Below are 24,122 nucleotides of genomic sequence, written 5' to 3'. Positions count from 1 at the left end.
TTCCTGGAAGTCAGGAGGTACTGGGTCAGACATAAGTTGATGGGTAGGGAGTTTCAGGTTTTGGCAGTGAGGTGGGAAAATGATCTGCAGCCGGTTGTGGTACGATGGATGCAGGGGATGGTGGTGAGAGAGAGCTGGCGGGTGGGTACGTGGAAGGTGAGACGCTCGTTGAGGTAGGCAGGGCCTGTGTCGTTGAAAGCCTTGTGAATGTGGATGAGGAGTTTGAAGGTGATCCTCTTGTTAACGGGGAGCCAGTGTAGGTCTCTGAGGTGGGCTGAGATGTGTTTGTGGTGTGGGATGATGAGGATGAGGCGTGCAGAGGTGTTCTGAATACGATGAAGTTTCCTCTGGAGCTTAGCCGTTGTACCCGCGTAGAGTGCATTGCCATAGTCCAGTCTGCTGCTGATGAGGGCGTGGGTGACCGTTCTTCTGGTTACAATGTGGATCCATCTGAAGGTCTTGCGAAACATGCGGGGAGTGTTGAAACATGAGGATGAGATGGTGTTGACTTGCAGGGTCATGGTGAGCGATGAGTCTAGTATGAAGCCAAGGTTGCGTGCATGGGTGGTGGGGGTTGGTGCTTTTCTTAGGGTGGCTGGCCACCAGGAGCCATCCCATGCTGAACGGTTGGAGCCGAGGATAAGGATCTTAGGTGGTCATTACAACCCTGGCAGACGGTGTTAAAGCTGCGGAAATACCGCAAACAGACAGCCACTTTAACACATCGCCCGCCACGGCGGTACAGACAAACAGCCCGGCGGTCACCGCCAACAGACAGGCGGGAGACAATGTACCGCCCACACTATTATGACAGGCCAATCCGCCACCTTTTCCGGGGCGGATTCTCCGTGGATAAAAACACGGCGGAAACAGCTTTTGCTATGGGAAAACGCTCACCTTAACACACTCCACGAGGAACGACGACTCCATGGAGCCGGAACTCCAAATCCTACCTGCCTTTGTCTTGCTGCTCCTCTACGACCAACAGCGACATAGGCACAGAAGATACCGGTGAGTACTGCATGTACGACACGGGGAGGGGGGAGGCAAAAGTTAGGGGGACACCCACCAAACACCCCCCCCTCGCATATCACAACATACACACCAATGCAGTCAAAAATATCACATGAACAACACACAATCCCCCAGGAAGAATGCTGAGACAAAGCTAATTTCGGTCAAACATTGTAATGTGCCAATATACATGTCATACAAAAAAATGCTGACATATATCTCGAAATCTGTCATATTTAAATATACAATACAAGAAGTAGTGCAGATATGTACACAACAATGTCCGTGCACCAACAGTCCAAAAATGCATGGGCGAGGCCCACAATAGATACCTGACCAAAATCTGAGAGAACACTGCTGGGGCATCAGATAGAAACACTACAGGCACCTCAAGGGGAAGGGAAAGGGGGGCACCGCAGCCACATGAATGTGAAGCCAGATCCACGACGGGGTTCCATGCCCATTGATGTATCCTGGGGAATGCAAAGCCACAGTCTCACAAGTCTTCACAGTGGGTGGGTTGCCCACTGTTACATCCTGGGGAGTGCAAAGCCACAGTCTCACAAGTCCCTACAGTGGGTGGGTTGCCCACTGTTACATACTGGGGAGTGCAAAGCCACAGTCTCACAAGTCTGTACAGTGGGTGGGTTGCCCACTAGACCATCCTGGGGAAAGCAAAGCTGCATTTTTGCAAGTATCTGCAGTTCTCTACTGCCCAGACAGGATGAGTCTCCCCGTGAAAGTTCATGTCCTGTCACTGTCCCAGCTGCACATGGGATAAGGATGCCTGATGTGGCGGACTATCCATACCCACACGGTGTTTGCCTTGTTCAGCGGTCTTCACCATGCCAGTCTTTGCCCTGTTCAGCGGTCTTCACCATGGCGGTCTTGGCCCTGTTCAGCAGTGCTTTGACATGGCGGTCTTTGCCCTGTTCAGCGATGCTTATCCATTGCAGTCTTTGCCCTGTTCAGCGGTCTTCACCATGGCAGTCTTGGCCCTGTTCAGCGGTGCTTTGACATGGCGGTCTTTGCCCTGATCAGCGATGCTTAGCCATGGCAGTCTTTGCCCTGTTCAGCGGTCTTCACCATGGCGGTCTTGGCTCTGTTCAGCAGTGCTTTGACATGGCGGTTTGGATACTGACATTAGTGTGTGGCATGACGAACTCTACACTGGACATTGGTGTGTGGCATGACGATCTCCACACTGGACATTGGTGTGTGTCTTAAAGTTCCATCATTGCCCAGCGGGGCTGTGGGATCCTGGTCCCTCCTGGGCTGTGACTCCGGCGGTGGTCTCCTGACCAGTGACGATACTTGGGCCCTCCTGGGCTGTGACTCTGGTGGTGGTCTCCTGACCAGTGATGATACTTGAGCCCTCCTGGGCTGTGACTCCAGCGGTGGCAGTGGTCTCCTGACCAGTGACGATACTTGAGCCCTCCTGGGCTGTGACTCCGGCGGTGGTGGTGGTCTCCTGACCAGTGACGATGCTTGGGCCCTCCTGGGCTGTGACTCTGGCGGTGGTCTCCTGACCAGTGACGATACTTGGGCCCTCCTGGGCTGGGACTCTGGCGGTGGTCTCCTGACCAGTGACGATACTTGGGCCCTCCTGGGCTGTGACTCTGGCGGTGGTCTCCTGACCATTGACGATACTTGAGCCCTCCTGGGCTGTGACTCCGGCGGTGGCGTTGGTCTCCTGACCAGTAACGATACTTGGGCCCTTATGGGCTGTGACTCTGGCGGTGGTCTCCTGACCAGTAACGATACTTGGGCCCTTCTGGGCTGTGACTCTGGCGGTGGTCTCCTGACCAGTGACGATACTTGGGCCCTCCTGGGCTGTGACTCTGGCGGTGGTCTCCTTACCAGTGACGATACTTGAGCCCTCCTGGGCTGTGACTCCGGCGGTGGCGGTGGTCTCCTGACCAGTAACGATACTTGGGCCCTCCTGGGCTGTGACTCTGGCGATGGTCTCCTGACCAGTGACGATACTTGGGCCCTCCTGGGCTGTGACTCTGGTGGTGGTCTCCTGACCAGTGACGATACTTGAGCCCTCCTGGGCTGTGACTCTGGCAGTGGTCTCATGACCAGTGACGATACTTGGGCCCTCCTGGGCTGTGACTCTGGCGGTGGTCTCATGACCAGTGACGATACTTGAGCCCTCTTGGCCTGTGACTCTGGCGATGGTCTCATGACCAGTAACGACGGTGCTGGCGGTTGTGTCTCGACCGCCGGAAATGATGGCGCACTTCTCCGCCGTGACACTCACAACAGGCTGGGAAGACTTCCTCAGGACCTTCCCCACCTTCTTTGGAGTTACAGCTGACTCACCAATCTCCTTCGATCCCATTTCAGTTATTGTCCCACCAGGAGTCTTGACACGGTCCCTTCGTCCACTCTCCAATTTTGGAGCCTTTACAGGGGGTGGGCTGCCAGTGCCGTGGCTCCGGGTCCTACTGCCTGCCCTGGTGGGCGGTGCACTCCAAAAACCTGGAACACGCACCACTGGCACTGGAGGCTTTTTGGCTGAGGCGCTACGACGGGACTGATGAACTGGAGGGGAGGGTGGGGGCAAACAGGTCAATTTGACATAGGGACAGTTTCTGACGGACACTGGGATGGGTAGCTGGAGGGGGTCTGGGAGTGGAGGTAGAGGAGGTGGTTTTTGGAGGTGTCACTTTAGGTGTTTTGGGTGCAGGTGCAGGTACTGGAGGCTGTCGTGAGGTGGATGGATGTTGGGTGAGTGATTGCTGGCATTTGTGTACTTTGGGAGGGGGCGTCACAAACACACTGGGAGAGGACACAGGGGACATGTAAATGGCAGTGGAGGTGGTGAGTGCAGGTGAGTGGCTTGGGGTGCTGGGTGTCCTGGTGCGAGTCCTAGTGCCTGTAAATGTGGTGCATGCAGGTGTGTGTGTAGACGAGACTGGGAGGGAGGAGGGAGAAGAGGAGGAGGGGGACACAGTGGAGACAGTGGATGTTGCTGTGTCTGTATGGGTCTGATGCTTGTGTGAGTGCCTGTGGTGTCTGTGGTGCCTATGTTTGCTTGAGCTACTTTTGGGTGTTGACTTGTGTGCCTGCTGGTCTGTAGGTGTGCTTGGGATGGGCTGGGGTACAGGGGATTGGGTCTGGGTGGAGGAGTTGGAGGGGGGAGGCTGGACACAGGGACAATGGCTGCCATCAGTGCTGAGGCCAGAGATTGCAGGGTTCACTGAAGGACAGCCTGACCAGAATGAATGCCTTCCAGGAATGCATTATCGTGTTGCAACTCTCATTCTACACCCTGGATGGCATTCACAATGGTAGACTGCCCAACAGTCAGTGACCTGAGGAGGTCAATGGCCTCCTCACTGAGGGCAGCAGGGGTGACTGGGGCAGGGCCTGAGGTGCCTGTGGCGAAGGTGATGCCCACCCTCCTGGATGAGCGGGCACGGGCGAAGGCTGAGGGGCTGCTGGGAGGGCGGTGCTGGTAGGGGATGTGGCGACTGTACCTGTAGAAGTGGGGCGCACAGATGGTGCCGCCACCACAGGGGAGCTCACATCGGCAGACGAGTCCGTGTCGCAGGTTGGTGATCCTGTGGCCGACGTGAAGCTCCCCTCGCCCTCCGTCCCACTGGTGCATTCAGAGTCTGTGGTGTGGCCCTCCATGGCCATGTGGGGTGCAGCTCCCTCATGCTCCGTTGCCACTGTACCTCCGCCTGATGATGCTGATGTACAAAAGGACAGGGAGAGCAGGAAAAGGGGGGGAGACAGAAGAAAGAGAGTTTTAGTGCATGGCATACCGCTACCGTTGGCGGACAAGACAGACGCAGCAGCCCCATGCATTACGCCGTGCTCCTGCCCTCTGCACATGCAATTTCCGGGATATGGCCTACATGGCAATGGTAGAAATCTGCGCACATGGATGGCAAAGGGGCAACTATACATCAACTTGCCTCTGTTCTGAGCTGGGGTAGAGTCCCACATGGCCTACATTACGAAGGGGCCTTGCCTACCTAACTCGCCCTGGCCTACGGACACCCACAGCCCACCTCCCCCACCCAGACACCTCCACTGCACGCAAAGTCCACAGAATGAGGTTGTACTCACCCCCTTGTGTCTGCTGTGATGTCCTTAAGCGCCCATCCAACTCCGGGTAGGCCACCGCCAGGATCCGGAACATCAGGGGGGTCATGGTGCGACGGGCACCCCTCCCACGTTGGGAGGCCATCCCCAGCTGAGCCTCCGCCGTCTTCTTGCTGCAGCGGCGAATGTCCTCCCATCTCTTACGGCAGTGGGTGCCCCGTCTCTGGTGGGCCCCCAGGGTCCGGTCTTCCTTGGCAATGGCACGCCGAATGTCCCTCTTCTGGTGGGCGCTGACCTACATGACATGCACAAGGAAAGAGGAACAGTCATTACCTACTGCACCGTCAATGTGAGTGGGCCCCTCCCAACTCTGTCAATGTGGCCCATTCATCCCCATGCATTTCTGTTGTAAGAACTGTGCCCCCTTCGCTCTCCTACTCAGCCCTGTCCACCCAGGCCTAGCCCATCCAACGTGCTCCCTGTGTACTAACCTGTTGGTCTGGAGGACCATAGAGTAGCGTGTACTGGAGGAGGAGCCCATGCACAAGTTTCTCCAACTCCTGTGCAGTGAAGGCAGGGGCCCTTTCCCCAGACGCAGCAGCCATTGTCGCTTCCAGACCGAGGTCACAGCAGCACTAGCAGTGTAGGTCCTCTCCTGTCGAAGGTCAGGTATCTAGTGAGTGAACAGATAGAAAATGGTGGTGACGTCCGCGGCGGTGACGTCCACGGCGGGGCGCATCATCACCGCCAGCGCACCTGTTCATTGGCTCCTGGGGCCCATAGGGTCCAATGTTAACCAATGCAGCATTGCGCCGCGCTCTACGACTGCCTACCGCGACGGTGTCCAACGCCAGCGCAGTTACCCCACAATTCCATTGTCCCAGTTTAGAGGTCAGGCAGCCGCCATTTCAGGGGCCCACATGGCTTCATTTACTACTGCGTCACACATACCGAGGGCTACACTCAAAACTTTTCACGATGGGTTAATTGTCTGTTGTAGTCTTGTGTGTGACTGTGGGTACATACCTGAAGGAATGGTGACAGTTTCTTCGCTGTTGTCCTTCTTAGGCACCGTCAGTTGAGACATATTGGAAGATGTACCGACCGCTGGTGGACCTGTTGACAATGGAAGAGAGACATTTGATCGTGACCTACCGGTTCGACCGTGCCACAATCCAGGAACTATGTACCCAGTTGGAGCCAGAGCTGATGTCACCAATCCGCCATCCGACAGGAATCCCCCTGACGTGCAGGTGCTGTCAGTGCTCCATTTCCTTGCAAGTGGGTCATTTCAGACAACAGTGGCCATGGCATCATGGATGTCCCAGCCCATGTTGTCCAACGTGTTGTCCAGAGTGTTGTCTGCCCTGCTGAAAAAAGTAAGGAGATACATCATTTTCCTTCAGGTGGAGGATTTGCCTACAGTTAAAGGTGACTTATATGCCCTTGGACATATCCCCAACGTCATAGGTGCCATTGATGGCACCCATGTAGCTCTGGCCCCACCGCAGGAGTGAACAGGTGAACAGGAACAGGAAGAGTTATCATTCGATGAATGTCCAGATGGTCTGTTTGGCAGACCAGTACATTTCGCAGGTAAATGCTATGTTCCCTGGCTCTGTGCATGATGCCTACATCCTGCGGAATAGCAGCATCCCTGATATGTTGGCTCAACTCCAGAGCCACCGTGTATGGCTTTTGGGGGACTCTGGTTACCCCAACCTTTCCTGGCTATTGACCCCAGTGAGGAATCCCAGGACCAGGGCAGAGGAATGCTACAATGAGGCCCATGGGCGGACTAGGAGGGTTATCGAACGCACCTTCGGCCTCCTTAAGGCCAGGTTCAGGTGCCTCCATATGACGGGTTGGTCCCTATTCTACTCACCGAAGAAGGTGTGCGACATCATCATCGCCTGCTCCATGCTCCATAACTTGGCATTGCGACGCCAGGTGCCTTTTCTGCAGGAGGATGATCCAGATGAAGGTGTTGTAGCAGCGGTGGAGCTTGTGGAGCCTGTGGACAGTGATGAGGATGAAGCTGATGAAGAAGAAAACGACAACAGGGAGTCAGTCATACAGCAATATTTCCAGTGAGACACAGGTGAGTACGTTTTCAGGTTTAACATAACATTAACTTTCCTACGTCTACCTCTATCCTGTACCTACATTTCACTCACTATTTGTTAACTGAGTTGACCCCTTCCATTTCAGTTTCACAAAAGTGGTAACCCACGTGTCAACAGCTTGCACCCTTGAAAGGCTTGTGATGTGTGACATTGGTATGTTGGCCTTCCAATTGATAACCATTTTTGACACTGTAATTGACAATACAAAGTTCAAATTCATTGACTGACTCCAGTTTCATCAGTGTTTCAAGGGTGTTTATTTGAGTGCATAAACATGAAGGGGGGTTGTGAAATGGGGATGGGTTATGGTGGGAGAATGTCCATGGCAGAGTCCAGTCTATTAGTCTCACAGGTACTTTGCACATCTGGCCATTGGAAGTGGAGCTGGTGCAGTTCCGATGTAGACAGGGTAACAAAGTGGGACAGTGGGGGCACAATCAGGGTGGTCTTATTTCCTGGCGGGGGTCTTGCCATCTTGCTCTGTCCTGGATATCAGGGACCGCTTTCGTTGTGGTTGTCCGTCTGCAGGGGGTGGGGTGCTGGTGTGTTGGTCCTGTGGCGGGGTGTCCTGTCCACTAGCGCCGGCGGAGGTGGTGGGCATTTCATAGTCCTGGCTAGTGTCAGGGGCCCCTTTGAGTGCCACGGTGTCCCTCAAGTTCTTTTGAATGTCCGTCAGCACCCCTACGATGGTGCCCAGGCCTGAGCCGATGGTCCTGAGCTCCTCCCTGAACCCCAAATACTGCTCCTCCTGCAGATGCAGGGTCTCCTGCAACTTGTCCAGGACCGTTGCCATCGTCTCCTGGGAGTGGTGGTATGCTCCCATGATGGAGGAGAGGGCCTCGTTGAGAGTAGGTTCCCTTGGCCTGTCCTCCCTCTGTGGCACAGCAGCCCTCCCAGTTCCCCTGTGTTCCTGTGCCTCCATCCCCTGGACCGTGTGCCCACTACCACTGCCCCCAGGTCCCTGTTGTTGTTGGGGTGGTGGGTTAGTCTGGGTGCCCTGTAGTGGTGGACACACCGCTGATTGACCTGTCCTGGGTAGGGAGGTATGGGCCCGCTGGGTGGGTGCTGTGCTGGTGTTCCCAGAGGGAGGAAGGTCAGTGTTGGGCTGTGGCTGGGCAAGGAGAACCGACTGTCCTGAGGCCCACGATGGTCCGTGCTGGTCATCAAGATCCAGTAGGGAAGAGCTGCTATCGTCACTGTGGGCCTCTTCTGGGGGTGGAGTGGTGTTGTCTGGACCCTCTGGTGTGGTGACGGTCCTTCGGGTTTCTGTTGGTGTATAAGTACATGATTATTGAATGTGTGTGTTTCATGGTGTGCAATGGCTGGGTGTGCGTGTACCCCAGTGCAGGCATTCCTGTGTGGGGGCTTGTGTGGTGATGGTTGGGGGGTGTTCTGGGTATGTGCAGTGGGCATGCTTTAGTGATGGGTATCCATGCTTAGTTGTGTCATGCAGGTCTTGGTGTTGGGATGGGTGGTTGGTGTTATGGGTACATTAGTGAGGCGTAAGGGTGATATTGGAGGGTGTGAGTGTGTGGGTGTGTGATAGCATGCAGGTAAGGTGGGGGATATGATAGTTAAGATTTGACTTACCAGTGTCCGTTCCTCCAACGACTCCTGCGAGGCCCTCAGGATGCAAGATGGACAAGACTTGCTCCTCCCATGTTGTTAGTTGTGGGGGAGGAGGTGGGGGTCCGCCGCCAGTCCGCTGAACCGCGATGTGGTGCCTGGATACCGTGGAACGCACCTTCCCCCGTAGGTCGTTCCACCTCTTCCTGATGTCCTCCCTATTTCTTGGATGCTGTCCCACAGCGTTGACACGGTTGACTATTCTTTGCCATAGCTCCATCTTCCTGGCTATGGATGTGTGGTGTACCTGTGAGCCAAATAGCTGCGGCTCTACCCGTAGGATTTCCTCCACCATGACCCTGAGCTCCTGTTCGGAAAAGCGGGGGTGTCTTTGGCGTGCCATGGGGTGGTGTGTGTGATCTGTGAGGTGGTGTATGTGTTGATGGTTGTGGTGAGTGCAGTGGTATGTGGTGTTTTGTGCGTGGATGTTGTGTGGGTGTTGGTGTAGTGTGCCTCTGTGTGATGGGGTTCTCTATTCTGTGCTGTCTCTCTCTGGCCTTCTCTCTAATTTCGGGTCGTAGGGGTTTGTGGGTGATGTGGGTGTGTGTTTTATATTGAGTTGGGTGTGTGGGAGTGGTATGTGTATGTGTATCAGGTGTGTGTATTTGGAATTGTCCAATGTGGCTGTGTTTTGTAAGAGTGTGTGTATTTTGAGCGCGGCGGTGTGTACCGCCAATGGAATACCGCGGTTGCAAGACTGCCGCGTGGATTCGTGTGTCGTAATAACATGGGCGTGTTTCTGTTGGCGTGGAGGTGGAGGATTTGTTTCCGCATGTTTATCGCTGACCTTTGGTGTGGCGGAATTGTGTGGGTGTCTGAATTTCGGCGGATTCCGTGGTGTGTGTCATAATAACTGTGGCGGAATTCCGCGGCCGCGGCGGTGTGTTGGCGGTCTTCTGCACGGCGGTAAGCGCCTTATACCGCCAATGTTGCAATGACCCCCTTAGTCTTATCTGAGTTCAGTTTGAGGCGGCTTAGCTCCATCCAGTTGTCGATGGCATGCAGTCCGTTGTGGAGATTGAGCTTAGCGGTGGCGGAGTCCTTGGTGAGTGAGAGGATCAGTTTGGTGTCGTCCGTGTAGGAGACCATGTTGAGGCCGTGAGATCGGATGATGTTGGCTATGTTGGCACCATGTAGATGTTTAAAAGGGTTGGGCTGAGCGAGGATCCTTGGGGGACTCCGCAGATGGTCTTGGTGGCTTTCAACAGGATCGGAGGGAGGCAGACTCTCTGAGTTCTACCAGAGAGGAAGGATGTGATCCAGTCCAGGGCATTGTGGTGGATCCCGGGGGTCGTGGAGGCGTGCGCGGAGGGTGTGGTGACAGACGGTATTGAAGGCTGCTGAGAGGTCAAGGAGGATGAGGGCAGCGGTTTCACCTTTGTCGAGCATGATCCTGATGTCGTCGGTTGCAGCGATGAGAGCGGTCTCGGTGCTGTGGTTCTTGCGGAAGCTGGATTGGGAGATGTCTAGCGTGCTGTTGTCCTCCAGGAAGCGGGACAGTTGGCTGTTGACTATCTTCTTGATGATCTTCGCTGGAAAGGGAAGGAGGGAGATGGGCCGGTAGTGCTTGAGGTCTGCAGGTTTTGTGAGCAGGGCGTTGACTTCGGCGTGTTTTCAGCTCTCCAGAAAGGTGGCGGTCTCAAAGGAGCTGTTGATGATAGCACTGAGTTGAGGGCGATGATTTGGCTGGCTGTGTTGAAGACAGAGTAAGGACAGGGGTCAGCAGGTGATCCAGACTGGATGGTGCTCATGGTCTTGGTGGTGTCCTCGTCGTTGGTTTGGGTCCAGGTGCTCAGGAGGTTGGTGTGGCCGGGTGTGTTGGTGTTAGTGGTGGCTGCAGTGGTCGTGGGGATCGGGGAGGCAAAGCTGCAGTGGATGTCCATGATCTTGCGGTGAAAAAAGGTGGCGAGGGAGTCGCAGAGGTCTTGCGAGGGGGGGGTCTATGGAGCAGGACTTGGGGTTGGCGAGTTCTTTGATGATGCTGAAGAGCTCTTTGCTGTTGTGTGCGTTGTTATAGATTAGGTCTTTGTAGAATGATCTTTTGGTAGTCCGCACGAGCTGTTGATGCTTGTGGATGGCTGTCTTGAGGGCAGCGTAGTTGCTCTCTGTTCGTGGTGCCATATCGTCTCAATTTTCCAGCACTCCCGCTTGGAGGCCTGAAGGTCGGCAGTGAACCAGAGTACTTTGTGCTGGTGCGGTTAATGGGTGGTTTCCTAAGTGGGGCGAGGGTGTTGGCACAGTCATCTAACCAATGTTTGAGGTTGAGGACAGTGATGGGGTCGCTGGTGCTGGGTAGCGGGGCATGAGCGAGGGTGTAAATCAGCTGTTCTTCCGAGATCTTTTTCCAGCTATGGCGAGGGATCTGTTGTGGGTGGTGGTGAGCGGTGGGTTTCTGGAAGGTGAAATGGACAAAGCAGTGGTCGGTCCAGTGGAGTTCGGTGGCATGGGTGAAGGTGATATGGCTGCTGGCAGAGAAGATGGGGTGGAGCGTGGGGCCGAGTTGTTTGAGCCGGAGGTTGGCAAGGTTGGCGATCAAGGCTGAAGAGTTGCTGTCGTTGGCATTCTCTAGGTGAAAATTCAGGTCGCCGAGGAGCATGTAGTCCGTAGAGGCGAGGGCGTGGGTGCTGATTGTGTCGGCAATGGTGTTGCCGAACTGTGGTCGGGAACCTGGGGTTCTGTAGACAAGGGTTCCTCTGAGATTGGTGTTGGCGTTGACATGAATTTGGAAGTGTAATTGTTTGGCGGCATTAATGGTGTCATTGATGTTGTTTGAGATCCTGATGGTGGTCTTGTGGACTATGGCGATTCCTCCTCCCGGTTTGTTGGTGCGGTCTCTGCGGGTCATCTTATAGCCTTCAGGGATGGCTATGGCGATGTTGGGTTCCGAGGAGGGGTTCATCCAGGTTTCGGTGAGGAAGGCGATGTCGGGGGAGGCTGAGGTGAGTAGGTCCCAGAGTTGGATGGTGTGCTTGTGGAGGGAGCAGGTGGTGAGGAGGATGCAGCTAGGGTGGTTGTGGGTGGAGCTACTTTGGTGCTTGGTGGCTTGCGTGCAGGTGAAGCTGCACATCCAGCAGTAGAAGGGTCAATGGGTGTGCCTTAGGGTGGCTTGGACGCGGGTGCTGGGGTTGCCAGAGTTGAGGGCGTGGCGTTCCTTGGTGTTGTAAGGGTGCCTGGCAGCGTGGGCCGCATGTGGCCAGGGAGTCTGGCACTGGGCGTGGTCCAGACGCGGACGAGTGCAGACGGGCTTGCCTCAGTGGCCGTCATTAAGAAGGGGAGGTGGGAGGGAGGAGCAGCTGGGAGGTGGGAGGCGGGAGCTGTGGGCAAATGGGAGCATGAGGGGGTGTGGCCGCAGGGGACGCAGCGGCAGGAAAGGAGAGAAAAAGGAAAAAGGCAGCAAAACATGGGGAGGAAGGCACAGAAAGGCAAAAAAGGCACAAATACAAAAAAAAAAAACAGGACAGACACACAATACTTACCGGCCTTGAACTCGCAGTAGCAGCGAGGGAGGGGACGGGGGCACGGAGGCAGTCAGGAGGAGCTGCGTGGCGTGAGGAGTGAAACCCGACCTAAAATCAGGTCAGGGGTCACAGTATCAGTCCACAAGATATATAAGGGAGAGGGAAAGCTTACTAACAAAGCAGAAGAAATCTACAGACTAGTACAGACATGAGTGTCAGCTACTGAAACATGAATTATAGAAAAAAACAGAAGAATGCAGGGATAACAAGAATTTAACAAATAAATAGAACAAAGAGGAGTTGAAAGAAAAGGTGACAGGCATGGTAAAAAAAGGAAAGATTATTCTAAATGGGGACAGGTAAAAGTTAGGGTAATATTAGTACAAACAGGAGGACTTACTGGGGCCAGCAGATCCATCAACAGCAGATGCAGTGCTGGTGGTGGTACTTCCACTTGCTGCAGCCCTGGTGGTGGCACCCTGGTTCCTTAACCCACCTCTAAAGCACTCTTCTTGCCCTTGGGTGCTGATGTAAGAAATAAAGAAAATAAAAAAATAGATTAGTGGTGCAATTTATCTCCCAGATATATTTTGACAGACAAAGGCAAACATATTAACATTGTGCTTTTCTAAAACCCATTGCCTATAGTACTAGTATTGAGTTGCTCTGTTTCTAATTTCCTAAACCTAAGCCCTAGCCCAAATTTCCTAGGCCTAAACCATTTTTTTGAACTACTAGTGCATTGTAGTGAAGGAGTTTTGCTTCTCATTTCATTCTCAACCCAATTTGATGTCACCTTTTTTTCCAATGCATAGATGCATACTACACATCATTGGGAGATTGCTTTGAACTGTAAAAGCTACATGAAGAAAGGTACAGAGGACCCTAACTAACTCATATTACTACTAACAGTGTCTTAGTGACAGGACAGAGGAGCTTGATGGCTTCTTAAATAATCAGTCCAAGTGTGCACCAACGAGTGTGATTAGGTTCCACTGAACACAGGACCATCTCAAACTGAATCAAATAATATTTGTAAAGTAAACTTACTTAAATCTGAGTGTGAACAGCAAGGTACTTGAAAAAAATATTAGCGTTGTAGAATACTACAAATAAATAATTGTTCACGGAGCCCCTGAACCGCGATGCCCAGCAGGTCGAGCAGGTCCTACTCCTTTCGATGATATCAGCCCAGGGTACATCAACTGCTGTGTACTGGACCCCAGCGTTCCAGTGCACACACCAGCTCAACCTCCCCCAGAGCAGCCAACATTCCTGCAGGGTGTACTCACACCCAGGCCTGCCACCTGCTGCAGCATGGAGGGGAGGGGGCACTGCACATAAAAAACAAGTGTGGCCACATCTGCCTCCAAAAGAATGGCTCGCAACCACACTGGTGCCATTGTTCCTTGTTTCTCCCTGCTCTGCAATGTCGCTGGGTAGAAAAAAAAGAAGAAATAAGAAAAGGAAGGTATTAATAGGAGAAGAAAGAAATAACTAAGGAAGCAAAGGGAAATCTTTAAAAAAGTTCAAAAAGGTAATGGAAAAAAGTATGTAAAATACACAAACACAAAGACATGCACTAATAAAATAAAGATAAATGAGGGGTGGATGAGTGATGTGGGGGAGGATTAGAAAGATTTTGCTTGGATACAATGGCCCATCATCATGCAAAGATAGTAGACAGTAAAGTAGGTGAAACAAAATGGCCACATCCATGTGAACTGCGTGGTGCCGTTTGAATTGGTTTTTCAGCACAGAAGAAGGGAAGGCAATAGTCACATGTAAAAAAGCAATACGACTGAGCAGATGAGCACTTCCACCCACTCGTAGATTCCCGCATAATATCTCAGAGTTTTTTTGGCACTCCACAGAATTCTACAGAGCAAAACTCAGTGAGTTTCACTAAGACCTGTTAAAAACTGGACACTTTGGATGGTTCCTATTTGGGGACACTTTCTCCTATTGCTCTTCTCATCATTATCTGCTTGGCAGTGGTACTACTCAGTGGGTGCTACTTGAGTATGAATGAACTGGGCTCAACTTTTTAGAACATTGTTGGATGTGGGATATTTCACTGCCCACCACTGTAGTTTTAGTTTGTAGTAGATTCTGCATTTATCAATTCACCTACTAATGTCTCCTTGCAGTAGAACATATTTATGCATGAGTGTAAGGTGGACATCCAAGAATAGAATGAGTATTCACTACTGGTTGGATACATGGCTCTTCATACTTTTGACCACAATATTTTTTACCCATTGGGATAGCAGCACTGATGCCTCCAACAAGCACACTCCTGGGACAGCGGAACTGATCTGCCAATGTCACTTTTTCTTACTGTGTTGAAGTACCTCCCCATACCTATGACAGTGTGTCAGCTGGAATTGAACACTAATGCAAACCAAATGAGTGCCCATCTTGCAGAATAAAAATATGTGATGCCCACCAGTTTGCCTCATCAACACTTGTAGCATTTGGCCAGTTTTGTGGTGATCATGTGTGTATCTTGAAAGCATGTAAAGTGTATTCTTCTTCATTTCAGATAAACATGAATTATGTAGCACTTGATGTGGCTGCCCATGCCATTAACATTCCAGATTAGTGTATTGTATCAAGAGGGGATGCTTGTGAATGTATCAGGCATTGTGTCCGTTGAGTTGTAGAGTATATATCACATCTCCACCTTAGTAGTCTGGGCATGTCTACATATAGGTGGTCATTTTGACCCTGGAGGTCTTCTGACCACCAGGGTAAATGTGGCGGTCCCACCGCCAACTGGCTGGCGGTGCAGACTGCCACATTATGAGTGTGGTGGGTTGGCCACTACCACTCATACTGCCATGGTATGGGTCCACAGAAGACCGTCAGCGATATTAGGAGCCGCCTTTTTGCCATGGTTTCCACAATGGTAGCACCACCACAAAAACCATGACAGAAAGGCTACTGGTGACTGGGAGTTTCTTCCCTGTCACTGGTAGATGACACCTCACCCACCCCTGGTAAAGCACTAGACCCCCATCCAGGCACAGCACCCCCCTCTCCTTCCCCCTTCTGACACAGTTCCCCCTCCCCGCATACATGCACACGCACACAGACACCCACACGCACCACGGATACACTCATTCACCTACACTTACATGCATGCATTCACTCATACACATCCATACACATTCACTCACCCTCACATACACACATGCATACACACTTACATGCATACATGCACTCACTTAAACATTCAGACACACATACAACCATGCATACACACATTCATGCACACACACAGACACCAACACTCACACATGCACACACATCCCCCTCCCCTGTAGGACGATCACCTTACCTGGTCAGTGGAGAAGGTCGTCCGGCAGGGAACAGAATGGGGACTTTCAACGCTGGCAGCTCCCCGCAGGCAGGACACCGCCATTCCATATTATTTCCCTGGTGGAGTCATACTGTCAGGGAAGGGCTGGTGGTGGAACTGCCCAAGAGCCTCTGTCCGCCGGCACCACTACTGCTGGATTTTCACCCAAAGTTTGGCAGAATTCCAGCAGTACCCGTGATATGGTGGGCACTCGCGGCTGTGGCAGCCCTCTGTGAAGACCACTAAAGTTGTAATGAGGGCCATAGTGTCTTGTCAGTCTGGATTCCACTATGGCAACTTGACGTATGTATTACAAAGAAGCCCCAACCCCTTATCCATGGTCGAGGACTCAGAACTTGCCTCGCCAAACTGCAGCACCCCAAACTAGAGCCCATGTGTTATGTCTATTTGGTAGTCAGAAGACCTCTATGTAGGTATGCGCTCAAATCTCTGTGCACCACCCCAGACAGCTCTCTCTAGAGCATGCATGAGACCCCTTACCTTTGCTCAGGCTCTAACCCAACCCCCATTTGGCAGGGTTGACGACCATTGATCCATACATGCCATGGGCAACATATTAAACCTTGTATCACAACCGGAGAGTTAAGGTAGATTGGAACCATGTATTTGGTAGGAATCGACCCATACCAGCTCCCTACATATAAAGCCAATCAACACAAAAAAGTATGGGGTTCACCAATGATATAGAGCTAAAACCACGTGAGATTATCCACGGGCTCCTAGACCTTGCTGGGTATCAAAAAGTGGAGTGTGAATGCTGTGGGATGGTGATGAGTGAGGGGAAGGGGCATTTCCTTTACGGACTAGGTGGTCTCACACACTATATAGTGTCATGCTTCATCATTTGACCACCTAGCCCCACCCAGGTAGGATAGTGCCACCTGGGCGGACTCAACCTCACTGTTAAAGGAACAGGAGGGAGTGCGTAAATATATTTTATCTGGAGTTAGTGGGATCCAGCTAAGCTAAGGAAAGATATAAAAACACCTCCTAGGCAGTTACCAGTGTGTAATCTACACTTTTAATAGTGGTCTCTGCTGGTGTATTAAAAACAAGGATGGGACACCTCGGTGAGAGTAAGGACTCACTGGGTCGTCTATCTAAAAATTGGCCAACATGTTTCTGCCCTCTACTATGAGCCAAGGAAGGTCTGGGAGCATTTTTCACGGCCTAGGATCCCTAAACATCATGCAATGTGCAGGTAGACAGACCACCCTCAATAAGAGGGTGGGAAGGAATTTTTAACAATTGAAGGGGCCTACCTGTGGCAAGGAAATACCTCGCAGAGGCCCCAACATCTAAGGCTACTGGCCTCAGATTCCAGGAGGGGGAGTGTCCACTTATATTCACACCGCTTAAGCGGTCCAGCGAAGGGTCGGGCTAGGCGCACAGGGAGCGCCTCCTTTGACGTAATTGTGACTATAAGGGGACACTCCTCATTCTATTAGCTTCCTGTGATGTGCCCTGAGCAGCCCAACTTCAATCGCCACTACATCCAATTTTGGCTACAAAGTGAATTTCCCATCCTGAACAGCCATCAAATACGTCAACCAGCTGAGTGCTGCATTCCTGCGGCTCCACATCAGTGGTGGCATGCATTCCCAGCTTGAAAGCTTGAGTCACTGTCTCACCATGGAAGACCCCGCCATAGTTTCCAGTTTGCTAACCTGTTGGTTTCAGTATGGTGTCAGGGATGATTGGCACCAGCGACAGACTTCACGTGACTCTGTGCTCTAAGCCACTCAGTGGTTGTAGTGCTGGGGCTCGCCCCTGTTGTCGAGTTACTTGTTGAAGGGCCTCTACAGACCCTCCTCCCCCCAGCCCAATGACATTGCCCCACATAGAGCAAGCTCAACCAGGCCTTGCTAGGTCTCTAGGGCTGTATTTATAGGCCCCTAGCGCCACAGGAGCGTCACTTTTAGTGACGCTCCTGTCGCACTAAGCACAGCCCCGTATTTACAAATTGGTGTTCAGCCACTTTTGTGGCTTAATGCCACCTTGCAAATATGGTCCCTTCATACACAGCACAGTGTGTGGAAGGGGCGTGCAATGGGTGTTTCTGTGGGCGTGCCACAGCAACTCCCATTGCATTTTGACGCTGCCTCAGATTTATGAAATCTCGTAAACCTGAGGCAGCGTCAAAATCTAACGCCACCCCCAGGCGCACCGAGGAGGAATACTTATATTCCTCCTCATTATTTGCTTTTTCTATGTGTGCCGCATCCTGCAGCAGGCATAGAAATAGCAAAATGCCAGAAATGATTGTTTATGTGCAGGAAGGTGTCCCTTCCTGCACATAAACAATCACTTGAAAATGACGCTTTGGCACTTCTGTGTGTTCTGCATTGTGCAGCACACACAGAAGTGCCAAAGCGCCATTAGTGATTGTTTATGTGCAGGAAGGGACACCTTCCCGCACATAAACAATCACACCCCTCAACACAGACATCCTTGCATGATGGTGCAAGGATGCCTGCGCTGGCGCTGGCAGCAAAATTTAGCGCCAGCGCAGGGGAAAACCCAGGGGTGCACTGGTTTCCCTTAAATACAGCGCATCCCTGCTTTTCTAAAGTGATGCAGCGTGGAGCTGTCCCTTTTGGAGCAGCACCACATTGCACCACTTTTCTTCAAATCTGGCCCTTAGTGTCTTGCCATGGTCCACTGGACTGACATACAGGAAGGCGAAAACCAACAACCTGGTGAAACTCTGCACACTCACCAGTGGCAGGGAAGTGTCATCATCCACCATGCAAGACATCCGTTTAGGAAGCCGTGCACTCCATTAGGGTTCTCTATGGTTATCTAACTGGGTCTCTGTGGGATACTCCTATATATTTGTTTGACGGGAGTATGTGGGGGCAACCACAGTGCACTCAGATTCTTGACCCCCATCAATTACAGCTGATCCTCTGGGCATCATCAAGGTCGAGAGCAGTTGTTTGCTGCAGCTTCATCCCAACTAAGCTGCACTGAGTTCATCAGACTCCCCGGGGCCATCCCAGCAGCACAACATGGGTGAGACAGTGTTGGATCCTTCTTGTTGCACCTGGGGCTACGGAGATTAGCAGATGCCCACAGGTGTGGTAGACAGTGAGCTCCAGGGCTTTGACCGTGTGCCCACTCTTTTGTCTCCTCCAGCAAGGCCAGCCATATTTCGCCCGGTGTCCGGGCTCTCAGCAGCTGCTGACGCCGGGGTCCCCATGCAACAACTGGCAGTCTTCAAAGGCCCTGGAGGGTGATTCAGGTGGCAGCAATTGCTGCCAGAGCTTATCAGGATGTTAGCAGGGGGGAAACTATCACATCACAGAGTCAAGTGCCTTATTCAGTCGCCGTCTTGGCCAAGTCCCTGACTTTTCATTGTTGGTGCAATGGAATTTTCCATGCTATTGATGGAGGGTAAGTTGCAGTAGAGAAGGGCCTGGAATCTCTGTTTCTTTTTTGAAGGAGGGCAGTGTACATGGGGGTGAATCTGGAATTGTCTGTGCCTTGGAGTTTTGATGAGTTGCAAAGGAGGAGGGCTGGAAATCCCTGTTCCTTTGAGGGCAGGCAGGGGAGGAGGACCAGGGATAGGGATGCTTGCCTGTGGGTCATTAGGGAATCCTCTTTACAATGTACTGTGGGAATTTAATTGGAATCTCTGTTCGATTGAGGGCAAACAGGTCTTAGGGGAGGAGAACTGAGAATCTAGATGTATTAGAGAGATGGGTAGGTATTACTTACCTACACAGCATATTCTTCTCCTGTACAGACAAGAAAAGGTTACAAATTGTTGCTGTCATTTCTGCTATGATGTCGGCTGTATGTGCAGTCAACTATACCATTGTTGTGTACAAGTCCCAAACAAGAGTAAATACTGGCTGACCCCTTGACATAGATACATAAATCATGTTGTCCTCACTTAAAGACAATACTAGGTGATAATTACCCTTTCCCTCATTTCGGGTCCTCACATGCTGTTTGGTCTAATATTTGCAAAGAAGGGCAATTACCAGCTGTCATTGCCTGCAAGTATGGGCAATGATGTTAAAGGTTATGTTAGACCTGTCAGCTCTTGGTGTGGTTTTCCCTGTCCTTTTGCTTATGACCTCCTGTTTTTGATCCTATGCTGAATTTCATTTTTGCTGGATTTAGAACTCTGGGCACTTTAACACTGCCCACTAGTGCTAAAGTGTAAGTGCTCCCTGTCTAAATTGTATTGGTGATTGGTTTGTCCATGATTGGCATTTTCAATTCAATAGTAAGCCCTACTAGTAATCCTCTAGTAGAGTGCACTATGTGTGCCCAGGGCCTGTAAATCAAATGCTGATGGTGGACCTGCAGCAGTGAGTGTTACACCCACATGAGTAGCCCTGTAAACATGTCTCATACCTGCCATTGCAGTGTCTGTGCATGCAGTTTAAAACTGCCATTTCGAACTGGCAAGTGCACCCATTTGGCAGGCTCAAACCTTCCCTTTTACTAAATGTGAGTCACCCCTAAAATATGGCCAAAGCAGCCCCATGGGCAGGGTACAGTGTCTTTACATGGGAGGACATATACTGGTGTGCATAACGTTTCCTTATAGTGAAATACTGCTAAACTCAGTTTCCACTATTACAAGGCCTATCTCGCCTATAGGGTAACATGGGAGTTGCCTTGAAATATCTTTTATGTGTAATTTCCCACCAGGAGCAGAGAGAGATATGGAGTCCTAACAGTGAAATACTGCTAAATTCAGTTTTCAGTGTTGCAAGGCCTATCTCTCTCATAGGTTAACATGAGGGCTGCCTTTAAATATTATTAAAGTGCAGATTTCCTTTGGGAGCAGAGAGAAATTTAGAGTTTAGGGTCTCTGAACTCACAATTTAAAAATACATCTTTGGTGACGTTGGTTTTTGAACTGTCAGTATGAAAATGCCACTTTTAGAAAGTGCTCATTTTCTTGCTTAAACATTATTTACCTTTGCCGGTTTGCTGACTACACATCTATGTCAGGAAGACAGTTGGGTTGTTTGCTCATTCACTCTAGACAATCACACAAGGGATCTGCATATCCTGATGACCCATCACCAGGCTGACGGGTCTTCCTGGGCTAGAGTGGTTGGAGAAGCTGAAACTTGCAACTGAATAGGGCTATGCCTTTCCTCACACAAAGCAGTCCCCAACCGCCTGGAGTGTTTCTGGGGCCAGGGCAGGCAAAGGCAGGGTATTTTGCACTGCAAAGACTTCTCTTTGAGGTTTGCCTACTTCAAAGACAGTCCCTGCACCACGCTGGAAGAATTGACGCAGCACCTGTCTCGTAGCTGAAGAATCAACGCAGCATCTGCCCCGCAGCTGGAGAATCGACCCAGTGGCTGTCTATCTGCTGCAGAATCAAAGCAGCACCTGTTTCTGCATGGTTTCATCAACACAGTGCATCTGGATTTTCCACGCATTGTCCCCAGGGTGCCAAATTTTCATAGATCCTGCATATCAGTAAGGAACCAAGGCTGCATGTCCAGAAATTGATGCATCGCCTTTACTACAAGAAAAGAACCAACGCATTACCCCCCTGCCAGTAAGGCACTCACATGTCGTCTCACCTGCAAGGAAAGAATTTACGCATCACCTCCCCTACGCAGTAAGGAACTGACACATCGTTTTTCTTTTCTTGGGCCTCACCTCCCCTGTGGCCCACATTATCTTTGTTTTTGATGCAGCCCAGGTACTTGGTGCTGAAGGGATACATCCATTGATTGCTATGGATTAAGACTTGCTTAAACTTTTAAAAAGAGATACATAGACTTGTGTATGTTAGATTTTTGTTGTTTTGGTCATGTTCTACTCAGATACATATTGGCTACTTTTCTAAACTGGTGTGAAGTACATTTGTGGTGTTTTCACTGTGGTACTTACTGTTTGTGTGTAGAAATACTTTATACATTGCCTCTGAGATAAGCCTAACTGCTTGAGCCAAGATACAAAGGGGTGAGCAGTGGTTATCGTAGCTGTGTGACTCCCTTACCCTGACTAGAGTGAGGGTCCCTACTTGAACAGGGTGCAAACCACTGCCAACTAGACACCCCTTTTCTAACAGGTTACAGGTTGCAGTGTGAAAGAGAGCATCATAACTGGCACAGAGTCATTTGGCCCTCTGTTGACACAGGTAAGTTCCTGATTACAAGCTGTGCAGGATAGGATGGTGTATATCACTCCGGTAAATACTATAAATTTGGGGTGAGGTTTTTATTTGGGTGCGCAAATACTGCATACTGCTGAGGCATAACATGCAGAATCAGTATTTAACACTTCGACTTGTATTCCTTTCTTGCTGGACTATGCTGACTTTGACCTGACAAAATGTGTTAAAAGTAGTGATTTGTAATAAACATTGTCCAATTTCCTGCTTGTAATCATGGTGTATGGCCTTGACTGTGAGTGCCTGAGAAGGAATTCAGTGTTAATATCAAACAGTAAAATTTGTATCCCTAAGGTTCAAAATGTATCTCGTGAGATAACATCACCTATGCTGGTTTCTCCCAATAATGAGAAAAATATGGAAATTCTCATATTTCTGAAACCAAAATCTTGATGTTTCAGTAATTACTGGGCCTCTTTTCTCTCTTAAATTCTGACAAGTTTCATCTCCTGAAATGTAAAGGGGTGTGGACCTCATTGCACCTGTTAATTACCGAGTGCACTAAAGTCTTCTCAACTCATAATTCTGACATCTGCAAAAACAGAATTTTGGAGTAGGTGTTATAATTTTCCAGCCCAGTTACATTTAAGGCCTAAGGTTCTGATACAGAGTTTGTCAAACGGGGTCTCTGTCGCAAATGAGAATGAGTACCTATCCGCCAAATCCTAGCACCAACAACCTCAATTAAGTCAGGTGGACAATAAGTATTCCTTTAATGAATACTTCCTTTAATAGCCCAAGGGATTTAGGACCATTAGAGGAAGGGATATTTAGGGCGGTCAGTGTTGTCTTTGTTGCCTCTGCCCAACACTGTAAAAAAAACCTAGCAGTAAGGAACGGGAAAAAACTATAATGATCCCCACATACTGATAACAAACTTTCAGGGTGTGGGCGCCACTAGTTTGCTGATTTTCAAAAACAAATTCCCACTTTTGGAGTTTGTTTTTGAAGGACAAAAGTATTTTGAAAAGTTTGATGGCAGGCCGTCAAGGCTGACGGGACTGTCCATTAAATTGCCTCCACATTGACAGCAACTGCCTGCCATGCCATGACGGCAATGCCTGTCATTGTAGAGATTCGTCCAGGGCCAGTGGTTGGAGATCTCTGGGAATGGCAGAGGTATTGTCCTCTTCCATTCCGACTGGGTATACTCAGTCCTCCAAACTATAATCCAGGTCCTAAGTCTTGTTTGTTCTTCATTTACCATTACCTGAAACCTCAACAATACATTCTTACAACCTTACACAAAAATAGCTACTAGTTCAACCATAAATCGCTTTGTAGCCCGAGAGAATAGGAAAGAGCTACAGAAATGCTGTAACGCAAGTCATCTTTTAATCACTAAACATACCTTAACCAGAACTGTTAATGATCTTGTCAAAGAAAAATAAAATTCATCACAAAATGGGAAGTGCTCTAGAAGACGAGTTAAGATTCACAAATTAAGTTTCGAATTCCTTCCTTTAAAATGTTGTTTTCTTTTCTTAACCTATTTAGACAGAAAGTAGACCCTTTTAGTCATGTCTCCATTCATTCTTCATTCGTAATATACTGTAGTTGCTTATATCATCACAAATCTGGTTTCCTGCCTGCTAGGCCGCTGCTCAGCCTCCTTTCCTGGCAAGTCCTGTCACTACAACTCTAAGAATCTGGTAATTGTTTTGTCATCTGTCACGTCTAGTTTCACTCAAAGCTGTTCCTCCTTCTTCATGTCAGCGGTTTCGGCTGCTGTACACTTGTCCCTCCATAAGGTGGTCTGGGAAGCATTATCGGGAGGGCCTTTAAGTAGCACTGGTACAAGATGCCTCCGGTATTTGGAAACTACTCTCGCAGTGCAGGGAGAAGATATCATTTAAATGGTTAGAATATTCAAATAGAATAGTAGCTTTAAACTCCTGGAAAACATTATGATGAGTGCGATCCGATGGCACTTTAAAGATGCTGGTTACCTTTTTTGAAGGTCCAAAACCTGATTTCAGATACGTTTTAGGTGACGGCTTTGTAAGAATTTTAAGATTTAAGGTTTTGAGAAAGAAGACTGCAAGGGGACAAAAGCTCTATATAAACAAGTATACTGTATATCTTTGAGCCCTGAAGTGATAAAGGAAAGTGGCTCAAATTATTCAGTGTAAAAACCATAACTGTAGTGCTTGACTCTCAGCCCCACGTATAACCGAATTGTTCTCTATCGATGTGTAAAGTGATGTATTATTAGTAGTAGTAGTAGAAGTAGTAGTAGCAGCAGCAATAGTAGTAGTAGTTGTAATAATATTAATAATAATAATAATACATCTTGT

The sequence above is a fragment of the Pleurodeles waltl genome, chromosome 2_2, assembly GCF_031143425.1.
Source record: "Pleurodeles waltl isolate 20211129_DDA chromosome 2_2, aPleWal1.hap1.20221129, whole genome shotgun sequence".
Lineage (NCBI taxonomy): Eukaryota > Metazoa > Chordata > Amphibia > Caudata > Salamandridae > Pleurodeles > Pleurodeles waltl.
Note: the sequence above shows the minus strand (reverse complement) of the source record.